We start from the raw sequence: 14,856 nt of genomic DNA on the forward strand, positions 1-14,856 counted from the left end.
TGTACTGAAAAAAGACTACATCTCATTATCCCCACTACGACCAGCCTGGTCCATTCAGCAGCATCTTTCGTCAGGATGTGTGTAATCGCATGCCAGCAGGCCTCCCTCCATACCTATCTATAGTCTGTTTTCAACAGAGCAACTAGACTGATCCTTTTAAAATAGAATTTGGAAATTCAGTTACACTTTAGTGGTACAGTACAAACACATTAAATCCAATCTGCCTTATTACAACAAAGATCTCTGAACAAAATACAAAGATAAAGAAAAAGAAAACAAAGCTACCTGTAGACTTTCAAAAGCAAATAAAAGGGAGCAGATTATGGAAGGAAGACAAAACTTAGAGAAGCAACTTAGCTGGAGGGGGGGGTGGTTTGCTTTTGTTTCTTATGGGTTTTGCTTCAATTGTTTGGCCAATTTTTAGTCACAAAGGAGACTATCAGCATGGGCAGACAAAACTCCCCCAAAATCACATCTTTCTGGGTGAGTAAGAAGGTAATATTGTTGGAGAAAGAAGAGATATGGCTAGTCTAATTCTGTGTATGAACCTGAACACAGCCCAAGCCTTGTCTCTGAGCTACTGATGCATGAGATGAACTTGAAACAGTATGTCAAGAGCTTTGAGAATTAATGTAAAATTTGGACAACCCACAGAAGGCAATACAGAACTCATGTTTGAACCTAACTCAGTTGATTTACATTGTTGTTGTTTTAACTGTCAGTGTTTTACAAAGAATTATAATAAGACCCAGAGTATTTTTATAACAACATTCAAAACATAGGATACAATTTAAATTACTACTATGCAAAATACGTAAATACATAAATAAGTAGTACCTGGGTAAAAAAAAAAAAAAAAACACGGTAAAATGTGGGCATTTTCAAAAGAAAAGACTCTCAATAAATGCCAGCCCTGAGACTGCATAGATCTTGGAACCCAGACAGAAACTTAATGTACTGTTTTAACTGTGCTCCATAATATAAATGAAAATTCTCTTGAAATGAATTTTAAAAATGGGAGGCCTAAGCAGGGAAAGAAATCAAAAGGAATAATACTGAAAGTTGGGGTGATAGCCTTCCCTCTTGTGGCCATCGCTGAAGCACCAGTGGCCAAAATGAAGTTCAATCCTTTTGTGACTTCTGATCAGAGCAAGAACCAAAAACAGCATTTCAATGCACCTATCCACATTCACAGGAATATTATGTCTTCCCCTCTTTCCAAAGAGCTGAGACAGAAGTACAATGTTCAATCCATGCCCATCCAAAAGAATGACGAAGTGCAGGTTGTGTGAGGACACTACAAAGGTCAGCAGATTGGCAAAGTTGTCCAGGTTTACAGGAAGAAGGCAAACGGCACAACCATCCATGTGGGCATTCACTCTAGCAAGGTGGTTGTCACTAGACTAAAACTGGACAAAGACTATAAAAACATCCTTGAACATAAAGCTAAATCTTGCCAAGTAGGAAAGGAAAAGGGCATATATAAGGAAGAAACAATTGAGAAAATGCAGGAGAAAAGTAATCTTATATGCAACAACTTGAAATAAAAACTGTTAAAAAGAAAGAAAGTTGAGGTAAAAAACACAATATCAGAAAGAAAAATCATGCTGGATGGTCTCAATGTAAAGATGAAAATGACAGCGGAAAGAGTCAATGAACTAAAAGATGTAGCTCAATATGAAGAGTCCCATCTGAAGAACAGAAAGAAAAAACTGAAAAAGAACAAAGATTCAAGGACATGTGTGATAGTTATCAAAAGGTCTAATAGACATGTAAGTGGAGTTCCAGAAAGAGAAGAAACAGGGGAGAAAAATAAGTCTTAAAGAAATAGTAGAAAACTTCCCAATTGTGTGGAAGAAATATAGTTTCAGGTCAGTAAATCACAAATAAGATTAACTGAATGAAAACTTGCCAACTCATATTATAATCAAACTGCTAAAAAACAAAGATAAAGAAAGAAATCTCAAATACTTCTGGCAAAAAGAGACATATTACAAACATAGAACAATTATTTGAATAATTGAAATTTCTCATCAGAAATCAGAGTCCAAAAAACAATGAAGCAATACCTTCAAATGCAGAAAGGAAAGAACTACCAACCCAGAATTATATATTCATAAGTATCCTCCAGAGATGAAGACAAAATAAAGATATTTTCAGATGAAGGAAAACTAAGAGACCATCAAAGCATTTCTGAACATCCAGATTTCTCCAAAAAAAGTAAAGAAATACTTCAAGTTGAAGGGAAATAACATCAGAGAGAAATCTGGATGTTCGGAAAAGCTTGTAACAAAATCAGTTCTTGTAACAAAAATGGTAAATAGCCTGTGAGGTTAAAATTTACATAGATGTAAAAAAAAGTTTACATAGATGAAATACGTAATAAAATTATAAAGGTCAGTGTGAACATGTTGCAAGTTTCTAGATTCTACATAAGTATGATACTAACTCTAAGTAGATTTTGGAAAGTTGGTATGCAAATTGAAATTCCAAATCACAACTAAAACTATGCATATTAAAAGATATAGGTTAACAAGACAGGAAACAACAAATGTTGGTGAGGGTGTGGAGAAAGGGGAACCCTCTTACACGGTTGGTGGGAATGCAAGTTGGTACAGCCACGCTGGAAAACAGTATGGAGGTTCCTCAAGATATTAAATATAGAGCTACCATACGACCCAGCAACTGCACTCTAAGTATTTACCCCAAAGATACAGATGTAGTGAAAAGAAGGGGCAGATGCACAGCAATGTCCACAATAGCCAAATTGTGGAAGGAGCTGAGATGTCCTTCAACAGCTGAGTGGATAAAGATGTGGTTCATATATACAATGGAATATTACTCAGCCATCAGAAAGGATGAATACCTACCATTTGCATTGACATGGATGCAACTGGAGGGGATTATGCTAAATAAGTCAAGCAAAGACAATTATCATATGGTTTCACTTATTTGTGGAACATAAGGAATAGTGCGGAGGACCACAGGGAATGGGTGGGAAAACTAAATGGGAAGAAATCAGAGAGGGAGACAAACCATAAGAGACAAACCATGAGAGACTCTGGACTCCAGAAAACAAACTGAGGGTTCCAGAAGGGGTGGGGAGTGGGGTAACTGGGTGATGGGTGTGAAGGAGGGCACATGTAGTGATGAGCACTGGGTGTATTACACAACTAATGAATCATTGAGCACTACATAAAAAACTAATGATGTACTATAAGTTGGCTAACTGAACATAATAATAAAAAAATAAAAATTAAAAATAAATAAAAAATTAAAAAAAACAAAATAATAAAAAAGATATAGGTTAAAAAAATAAGAGCCAAGTGGCAAATTAAACTGAACTAAAGGAAAAACATTTTAAATAATACAAAATATAGCAAGAAGGCAGGGGATAAAGGAACAAAAAACAATAAAGATAGAATACAAATAACTTGATAGATGTAAATCCAAACATCTCATTAATTATATTAAATTTTAATGGTCAAAATACTTGAATTAAAAGGCAAATGTTGACAGAGTATATCAATAGGAAGGCACTACTGTATGCTTCCAACAAGTGTTTAAATATAAAAACACAAAGAATATGAAAGTAAATGGATCAAGGATGTCAATTTAATGGCGGCAAAAGATACCTCTTTTTTCCCTCATCAGCAACAAAAATTTGGCATCCATCCACAGACAAAGTGCCTTTGAAGGAATTGTGGGATTCACTGCCACATACCAAGGGACGCAGAAGAAGTCTAACCCACCCATTCATTGGGTAATAGGCAGAGAGACTTTGTATCCATCTATGGACCCTGCAACGGCCCATGAAATGTCTCCAGCTTCTCAAGCACAGTCTGAGAGTCCTTGGAGAACACTGACTTAGACAATCACCCATGGATGAGAGAGCCTTATCAATCAATAATTACTCTAAGTGTAAATGGATTGAATCATCCAATCAAAAGGTATAGAGTGGTTGGATATATAAAAATTAAGACAAGACTATATGCTGTCTAACAAGAAACTCCAGCTATAAGGACAAATATCGACTCAAAGTGAAAAAAATGGAAAAAGATACCCCATGCAAGTGGAAACTAAAGGAGAGTAGAGTAGTTATACTTATGTCAGACAAAATACAATTTATGCCAAAACTGTAACCAGAGAAAAGATCATTATATAATGCTAAAGGGATAAAAACACCAAAGAGGTAAAACAATTATAAGCATATATGCAGCCAACATCAATATCTAAAGCAAACACTAACATATAGGAAGGGAGACATAGAAAAAATAATAGTAGGGACTCCATTACCCCACTTTGAATAGTCATAGATCATCCAGTCAGAAAATCAACAAGAAACTTTGAACTTGAACCATAATTTAGACCAAATGGACTTAAAAGACATATACAAAACTTTCCACCCAACAGCAGCAGAATACACATTCTTCTCAAATGCATACATAACACTCTTTGGGATAGATCTATGATAGGTCACATAACAAGTATTTAGCAAATTTAAGAATATTGAAATAATACCAGGTATCTTTTCTGAACACAATGGTATGACCCTAAAATCAATAAGAGAAAAGCTGTAAAATTCACAAATATGTGAAAATCAAACATACTCCTGAACATCTAATGTATCAAAGAAGTAAATAAAAGTGAAATAAAAGTTATCTTGAAACAACTGAAAATGGAAACAAAACATAAAAAAAAAAAAAAAAAACAGAGAGAGGTGCCTGGATGGCACAGTCAGTTAAGCATCTAACTCTTGGTTTCAGCTCAGGTTGTGATCTCAGGGTCATGAGATCAAGCCCCATGTCAGGTTCTATGGTCAGTGCAGAATCTGCTTGAGATTCTCTCTCCCTCTCCCTCTGCGCCTCCTGCTCATGCTCTCTCTCTAAAATAAATGAATCTTTAAAAAAATATATAGGATGCTGTAAGCAGTTCTAAGAGAGAATTTTATAGCAACAAATGCCTACATTATGAAAAAGAACTAGAAAAAGAAAAACAAAATAAGCCCCAAAATTAGCAGGAAGAAGGAAATAACAAAGATGAGAGCAAAAATAGAGATAAAAAAAACAATGGAAAAGTTCAATAAAACTATTTTTTGAAAAGATAAACAATATTGACAAAATTTTAGCTAGACTAAGGGGAAAAAAAAGACTCAAATCAGAAATAAAAGAGGAGACAGTACAACTGATACCACAGAAATACAAAAGATCATAGAGACTATCATGAATATGCCAACAAACCAGATAACCTAAAAGAAATGAGTAAATTCCTAAAAATACAACCTACCAAGTATGAATCATGAAGAAATAGAAAATCTGAGCATAATAATTACTAGTAAGGAGATTAAATCCATAATCAAAAAAGTCTCAACAAAGAAAAGCCCAGGACCAGATGGTTTCACTGGTGAATTCCACCAAATGTTTAAAGGAAAAATAAAGCCAATCCTTCTCAAACTTTTTTGAAAAATTGAAGTGGCAAGAACACTCCCAAACCCATTCCACAAGGTCAGCATAACCTCATACAAAATCTAGATAGGTACACTACAAGAAAAGAAAATTACAGACTAACATCCCTGAAGAATATAAACACAAAAATTCTCAACAAAATATTAACAAATTGAATTCAACAGCACTTTTAAAAATCATACAATAGGACAACATGATCAGTAGGATTTATGTCTACAATGTGAAGATAGTTCAACACAGGTAACAGGATAATAGTACTACATCACATTAATAGGATAGAAGATAAAATCATCTGACCATCTCAAAAGATGCAGAATAAACATTTCATAAAATTCAACATCTTTTCATGATAAAAACTCTTGGTATAGAAAGAAAGCACTTCAACATAATAAAGGCCATATATGACAAGCTAACAACTAATACTCAGCAGTGAAACATTAAAAGCTTTTCCTCTAAGATCAATAAAAAGTCTTGGGTGCCTGCTCTCACCACCCCAGTGCAACATAGTATTGGAAGTCCTAGCCAGAGCAGTCAAGCAGTAAAAGACATCCAAACTGGAAAATAAGAAGTAAAATCGTTTATGTTTGAAGATGATAATCTTATATAGAGAAAATCCTAAATACTCCACCAAAACACTGCTAGAACTAATAAACAAATTCAGTATAATTGCAGGATACAAAATAAAATTACAAAAATTAGTTGCATTTCTACACACTAAAAAGAAAACATGTGAAAAAGAAAACAATTCCATTTACAAGGGCGTCAAAAAAAATTAGAATTAAATTAACCAAGGAAGTGAAAGATTTGAACATCAAAAACTACTAGACTTTGATTAAAGAAATTAAAGAAAATATACATAAATGGAAACATATTCCATGTACATGGATCAGAAGATTTAATATTGTTAAAAGGTCCATACTACCCAAAGCCATCTATAGATTCAGTGAAATCCCTATCAAGATTCCAATAGCATTTTTCACAGAAATAGAGCAAGCAATCCTAAAATCTGTATGAAACTACAAAAGAACCTGTGTAGCCGAAGCAATCCTGAGAAAGAAGAACAAAGGTGGAAGCATCACACTTCCTGATTTCAAACTATAGTACAAACCCATAGTAATCAAGATAGTATAGTATTGGCATAAAAACAGGCACATAAACAAATGGACCAGAATCAAGAACCCAGAAAGAAACGCTAGCATATTCATCAACTAATATTTGACAAGGGAAGCTAGAATACCCATCAGGGAAATGATAGTCTCTTCAATAATGGTATTTGGAAAACTAGATAATCACATGCAGAAGAATAAAAGTAGACCCCTACCTTACACTACTCACACACAAAAACTTTACTTGGAGTGAAATAAAGACTTAAACATAAGATCTGCAACCGTAAAATTCCCAGAAGAAAATAGGGGGCGAAAGCTCTTGACATTGCTCTTGACATCCATATTTTGTAGCTATGATACCGAAAGCACAGGCAACAAAAGCTAAAATGAGTAAGTGGTACTACTTCAAACTAAAAAGCTCTGCACAGCAAAAGAAACAGTCAACAAAATGAAAAGTCAACTTACAGAATAAGAGAAAATATTTGCAAATCATATATCTAATAAAAGGGTAATATCCAAAATATATAAAGAACTCATACAATAGAAAAAATTCTGATATTAAAAATGGGCCGAGGAACTGAATAGACCTTTATCCAAATTTGCAAATGGCCAAGAGGTACATAAAAAGAGGCTCAACAATCATTAATCATTACAGAAATGCAAATCAAAACCACTATGAAATATTACCTCTCAGCTGCTAGAATTATTATTGAAAATGACAAGAAATAACAAGTGTTGGTGAGGATGAGGAAAAAGGGGGATCTTTCTGCACTATTGGTGTGAATGTAAATTGGTACAACCACTATGAAAAACAGTGTGGAGTTTCCTTTAAAAATTAATATATAATTATATATTATACTATACTATATTATATATAGTCATATTATGTGTTATATATATTATATGTGTATAAAAGAGAGATCTGAATTCCTATATTCCATATTCATTGCAGCAATATTCACAATAGCCAGCATGTAGAAATAACCTAAGTGTTCTTAAACAGATGAATGGATAAAGAAGATGTTATACATATTACACACACACACACACACACACACACACAATGGAATGCAGCCAAAAAAGTGTAGATGGACCTTGAGGACATTATGCTAAGTGAAATAAGTCAGACAGAGAATGACAAATACTCTTATGTAAAATTTATGAAAGCCAAACTCATGTAAAACAGTATAAATTGTGGTTTCCAGGGGCAAGGGCATGGGAAAAATGGGAAATGTTTGTCAAAGGGTAGAAACTTTCAGTTATAAAACAAATAAGTTCTGGGGATGTAATGTACAGTATGGTGATTATTGTTAATAATACTGTATTTTATCCTTGAAAGTTGCTGAGAGTAAACCTTAAATCTCACCACCAAAAAGGAATGTTTTTTATGTGATTTTTTGGAGGTGTTAGCTGAAGCTCTAGTGGTAATAATTTTGTAATATATAAGTATATGAAATCAACATGTTATACACCTTAACCTTATGCATGTTATATGTTGGTAATATCTCAAAGCAGAAAAAAATTCAAAACTAAAAAAGAAAAAAGAGAGAGAAAAAGTAAATGGATCAAAACATATGCCATGAAAACTGTAATAAAAAAGCTAGAGTATCTATTTAATATTAGATAAAATAAACAGAATATTACTAGAGATTATGAGGAATATTTCATAATGATAAAAGGGACAACTTATCCACCAACATAACAATTTTAAATTCATGTGTGTTCCAAAATACAAAACAGAGATTGATTGAATAAAAGGGAGAGATGAACAACTTTGCAATTATAGCAGAAAATTTTTAGACCCCTTTTCAGCACTTTACAGAATAAGACAAAAAATTAGTACATATATAAAATACCCAAAAACATTATCTGTAAATTTAAAAAAATTGATATTTATAGAACACTACACCCAACAACTGTAGAACACAAATGTTTTCCTTTTCTTTTTTTAAAGATTTTATTTATTTATTTATTTGACAGAGAGAGACAGAACACAACCAGAGGGAGCGGGAGAGGAAGAAGCAGGCTTCCAGCCAAGCAGGGAGCCTGATGCGGGGCTCGATCCCAGGATCCTGGGATCATGACCTGAGCTGAAGGCAGATGCTTAACGACTGAGCCACCCAGGCATCCCACACAAATGTTTTCCAAGTACACATGGTGTACTCACCAAGATGGACCACACACAAGGCCATAAAAGAGTCGATTGAAATCATATAAATTATATTCTTTGACCACAACAAAATCAAATTATAAATCACTCCTGCTGCTATGATATCTCAGAAACCACCCAACTGGATCTGGAAGTTAAACAACATACAGCTGACCCTTGACCAATACAGGGTTTGGGCTGCCAACCCCCCACATAGTCAGAAATCCACATAGAACTTTGACTCCCAGAAAACTTTACTAATAGCCTGTTACTGGAAGCCTTACCAATAACATAAAATTGATTAACACATATTTTGTATATTATATGTATTATATATTGTATTCTTACAATGAAGTAAGCTAGAGAATAAACAGTGTTTTAAGAAAACATAAGCGAAAACATATTTACTGTACTGTATTTTAAAAAATCTGCATATAAGTGAACCCATGCAGTTCAAACTGATGCTGTTCACAAGTCAACTATATTTTTAAACAACTCATGGGTCAAAGGAGAAATCATGAGGGAAATGAGGAAATATTTTGAAACGAATAACAATGAAAATACATCATGTAACATTTGTGGAATACTGCTAAAGCAGTGCTTGGAGGTAAATCTAGCATTTTAAGTGATGACATTAGAAATTGACCTGGAATTACACATTACAAAGCTAGAAAAGGGAGAACAAAGTAAACTCTAAGTAGAAGGAAAAAATCCATAGAAAAAAAAAAGGAAATGATAAAAATAAAACCAAAAATCAATAAAATAGAGAGTGACATCAGCAGAATAGTGGAATAGGAGGTTCCAGACTCTACCCCCCCACCAGAAATGCTTATTTCACAGCGATCCACAGAATAAAGCACCCTCATGAGAGCTCTGGAATTCAGGTCAGAAGTTATAATACCTTGGTATTATAACACAGAAATGAGAAATATGATGCATTGAAAAGCATAAGAACAGTTTCACTTTCTCTGCATTACCCCTCCCCATGCCAGCACAATACAACACTGAAAGAGAGCCTCTCTGCCAAAGAGCTGTGTAGATTAAATAAATAAATAAATACTATTAAAGTAATTGAAAAAACATTAAAATAGAAAAAAATACTAGAAAAAATCAACAAAGCTAAAACTTGGTTCTATGAAAAGATAAAATTAATAAATCCTTTTTAGATAAGAAAAAGAGGAGAAGAAAAGTCATTAATATCATGAATGAGAAAAGCATTATGAGTACAGTTACCATAAACACTAAAGGGAAAATAAGAGTAAGCCATTAAAAACTGTAAGCTAACAAATTCACTAATTTTGTTGAAATAGACAAATTTTTGAAAAAACACCACTTGCAAAATTGATACAAGAAGAAACAGAAAATCAGTTAGATCTATAATTTAAAAATTTAACTTTTAATCTAAAACCTTCCCCAAAGAAAATTCCAGGTCAAATGGTTGTAATATTCAAGGAAGAAATAATGCCAATGTTACAGAAAAATTTTAAGAAACTAGAAGAGCGATTACTACCCAACTAATTTTGAAAGTCCAGCATAACCCAAATACCAAAATCAGACAAAGATATAACAATAGAATTGCAGACCAATATTCTTCATGAACATACATGTAGAATTCTTAAGGAAATATCAGCAAATTAAATCCAACAATATATAGAAAGCATAATACATCATGAACTAGTGTTTATCCAGGGAATGCAAGATTGGTTTATCATTAAAAATTAATCAGTGTAATTCAACATATTAAAAAACAAAGGAGAAACACCATACGATCTTTTAGTAAATGCAGAAAGAGCATTTGACAAAATTTACCAGCAATTCATAACAAATACAAAAGCAAACTAGGGATAGCCAGGAACCTCCTCAAATCGATAAAGTCCATGTGAGAAAAACTGACAGCCAACATCATATGTGGTGAAAGTTTGAATTGTTTCCACCTGAGATTGGGAACAAGTCAATGATTCCACTTCTATCCAACATTGTACTGGAGGTCTTAACTACTGAGTAAGGGGTCAGGGGAAGGGGAGCTGGGAAAATATAAAAGGCACGAAGATTAGAAAAAAAGAAGAAAACCGTTCCCTTTTGTAGATGATTTGAGTAAGTAGAAAGTCCCAGGGAATTGACAAGATAGCTAGATCTAATAAACTAACTAAGCATGTTCACAGAATGTAAAGTTATTTTTAAAGTATCAATTTTGATCTTTTATAGTAAAATACTCACTATGAGAAGATATCATTAGAAAGGCAAAGCTCAAATTGATCAATAGATTCATTTCCAAGATTTTTTTAAAAATTGGCTCACTGATTCCAAAATACATATAGAGATGCAAAGGACATTAAAGACCCAAAATCAATTATTAAGATAAAGAATAAATTTGAAGAACTACCTTACCTGATTTTGAGACTTACTATAAAGAAACAGTATTTAAAAATTTGGTATTGCTTAAAGATAAACATGTAGAATAGAAGAATAGAACAGAATAGAATAGAATAGAATAGAATAGAATAGAATAGAATAGAATAGAATGTCCAGAAATAGACACACAGACACGGTCAGTTAATTTTCAATAAATGCTGAAAGGTGATTCAGTCAGGAAAGGGAAGTCCTTCCAGCAAATGCTACATCAACTGAATATTTACATTAAAAAAAAAAAAACAACCTTTATCTCACCCCATACACAAAAAGCAGTCAAAAAAGATCACAGACCTAAATGTAAAACATGAAACTATAAAAATGTTTAAACAGAAACATGGGAAAAATTTTTCCGAACTTGGATAGGCAAAATTGTCTTAGAACAGCAACACACACACATGCACTCATAAAAAAATGATAAACTGTTCTCCATTAAAATTATAAGCTTTTTATCTATAGTAGGTAACATTAAGAAATGAAAAGGCAAGCCACAGTCTGGGAGAAAACATTTACAAAATATATATATCCTATAAATGTCTCTTACAGATATATAATAAAACAATAAACTCTAAAGTGGGCAACTGATTTGAACAGATTCTGCATAAAAGATACACAAATGACCAATCACACATAAGATGCTCTACATCATTAGTCATAAGAGAAATGCAAATTAAAACCACAATGCAGTATGATTACACTTCCATCAAAAAAGCTAAAATTACAAAGATGACCAGACATAGCATCTGTAAAGACATGAAGAAACTAGTATTTCTCCTACGATGCTAGTGGGGATTTTAAATAATAAAGCCATTTTGAAAAACTGTTTGGCAGTTTCTTGAAAAGTTTAACATACAACTTCCATGTGCCCCCAGCCTTTCCATGCCTAGGAAACAAAACATATGTCCACACAAAGATTTAAATCTTTTAAGTTTTCTCAGCAAAACCCAACATGGCCACCTTATATAAAGGTTCAATCTTCTCTTCTTCCCTGCAGTCTCTATCCACTACACCCATCCTATTTATTTTTCCCCAGAAATTATCACCTTGTAACATTTATTATGTGCATTATCTGTCTAACCTTACTAGAATATAAACTTCGTGAGTACAGGGATATTTTTCTCTTTTATTCGTTCTTTTATCTCCAGAACCTAGAACAACATTTGGCATATAGAAAATGATAACTAATATCTGTTGAATGAGTAAGTTCCTATTAAGAAATACCCAAGGAGGGGCACCTGGGTGGCTCAGTCCGTTAAGCATCTGCCTTCTGCTCAGTTCCTGATCTCAGGGTGACGGGATCTAGCCCCGCGCTGGGCTGCCTGCTCAGCAGGGAGTCTGCTTCTCCCTCTCCCTCTGCCCCGCCTCCTGTTCTTGCACACATTCTCTCTCTCAAATAAATAAAAAAAAATCTTAAAAAAAAAAAAAAGAAATACGCAAGGAATCATGTATCCTGAACCTGGTAGCAACAAACTGACAATTTATTGCTTTTTTGGTGCCTCATTTCTGGATGCTACTTCTCCATCAAACTGTTTTGTGCAACATAGTTGGTCAGATTCTATCTTTCTTGGTAATAATCTTACTCTAGTTATGATTTCTTTAGAGAGCATCTTAGTCTTCTTGATTGGATTTGATGTGATGAAGGTAGTAGTATCATTGATGATGACAGGTAACACTTATTACAGGCTTACTTGATGTGAAACATCAAAATGTTTTATATGAATTTTCTCTTAATGCTGGGCAACCCTCTAAGGTAAGTGTTGGTCTTCTTATCACACCACAGATGAGAAAACTGAGGGATTAGGAGGCTAAATAATTTGTGCATTGTCAGACAGATAGTAATTATGCCTGAGCTATGACCTCAGGCCCGTATTCCTCATTAATTACTGACCCTATTTGATTTCTACGTATATATAGTCATATCGATTAAATGTTATTTTTTCCCATTTAAATTTCAAAAAGTAATCATTTCTTTTAAGAAATAAAGAAGGGGAGGAAGAGAAGGTGTATTGAAGGTTATTACTATATCTTTCTATAGGACTAAAGGCCCAGAGAGGGTACATAAAGTCCCCAAGGTCACACAGCTAGCTGATAACTGAGCCAATGGGTCTTATGGATCCTAAGAATATCTCCCATCTCCTTTCCCATATGTTTCAGTTGAAAAAACTATAATTGATCCAGCAAATTACAGTAGGCTTGTGACATTTTTCAGATGACTACTTAACCACTTTTGGTAAAAGACTTGATTAATTCCCATCCTAGGACTCAAGTGTGATAAAAGCAGAGTCACACTCAGTTTATTAATGAGCACCTTGAGAAAAACTGATGCACATGAAGTAATGGAACAAGTCAGATTTAAAGCTGAAATGCTCTGCAGTGATGATCCCTTTCTTCCCTTAAGTATCTAATCCTACTAGAAGGAAGCAGAGAAAATATAAAGGTCGTTAATATTCATTTTAGGGACCTACAGTAAGCTTGAGGTAAATAAAGGAAATTCTGACCACTGTCTTCAATCAGAGATCAGACCAGTTCACTAACAAGAATGTTTGGAAAAGGGAGTAAATGAAGGTAATAGGGCAGGAAGGGCAGATCCCATTCTCCCCGTTACCATAGATAAGCCCAGATTCTAGAAAATTTCAACCATTCTTAAATGCCCACATTGTAACTTTTGAATTAGAACATTCTAATAGCTACTTAACCATTTGGCATCATCTGCATAGAATAGATATTCATTTTGAGTATTGCTAAAGGCAATGTTACTAAATTCAGATGAATTTTATTAGCTTTCAGCTCTATACACCAACTATACAAAGTATTCAAAGACATACAAATATGAGAAACACCTAATTACCATCCTCAAAGAGACTATCAGCTAGTATGGGAAGAAAGGAACTGATGGAGTGTCATTATCATGAGAAGCTGATGAAACAATCAAGTAGATATGCCTGTGAGAGTTAAAAATAAAGTCTAGCACTCAGAAAAATTTTAAGATGTAAATATAAATGAGGAATGGCCTGCCTAGAGGTAATGTTGAGAAGGTTGAGATAAATTAGTTATATCATGGATGATGGAGATAAATTAGTTCTAGAGAAGTCAACAAAACCAAGCAAATTAGAAGAGGAGGCAGAGTGGAATAGTGAACAGTAGTATTTTAATTTTATGAAATTAAAGCATAAGAAGAAAAAAACTAAAAAATATGTCAAATGGTACAGAATGGAGATGGGGTTGGCACTGAATTAAAGATAATGATTGATGTTCAGTCTGCTGACATTACATCTGGAAGAATGCTAATTTAAACATAATCTTCCAAGGTCACCTGGGTGGCTCAGTCGTTAAGCGTCTGCCTTTGGCTCAGGTCATGGTCCCAGGGTCCTGGGATTGAGTCCCACGCCAGGCGCCCTGCTCTGCGGGAAGCCTGCTTCTCCCTCTGCCACTCCCCCTGCTTGTGTTCCCTCTCTCGCTGTGTCTCTCTCTGTCAAATAAATAAATTAAAAATCTTTTAATAAATAAATAAATAAATAACATAACATAATCTTCCAGAAGAGCCATCAGTGAATTTTCATGATGGAGGATGAAATAAACTCTATAATCAAGAATGCTCTGACTTTTCACCAGATAAAAGAAATTATTTTGTCCATATTGACTTGTCTTATTAAGAAAGACAAGGTGAGGATGCTACATATTTTAATAAAGCTTTCACCATTAAGTTAGCAATGATACAAGAACGACA

At 33.9% G+C, this 14,856-nt stretch overlaps 1 pseudogene; it reads left to right on the forward strand.

Annotated features, from left to right (window-relative positions):
- The first annotated feature begins 1,115 nt into the window (after positions 1-1,115).
- On the forward strand, positions 1,116-1,655 carry LOC102733712 (large ribosomal subunit protein uL24 pseudogene; annotated as a pseudogene).
- The last annotated feature ends 13,201 nt before the right edge of the window (positions 1,656-14,856 follow it).

The sequence above is a fragment of the Leptonychotes weddellii genome, chromosome 2 (genome assembly GCF_054177405.1).
Source record: "Leptonychotes weddellii isolate Sample4059 chromosome 2, ASM5417740v2, whole genome shotgun sequence".
Classification (NCBI taxonomy): domain Eukaryota; kingdom Metazoa; phylum Chordata; class Mammalia; order Carnivora; family Phocidae; genus Leptonychotes; species Leptonychotes weddellii.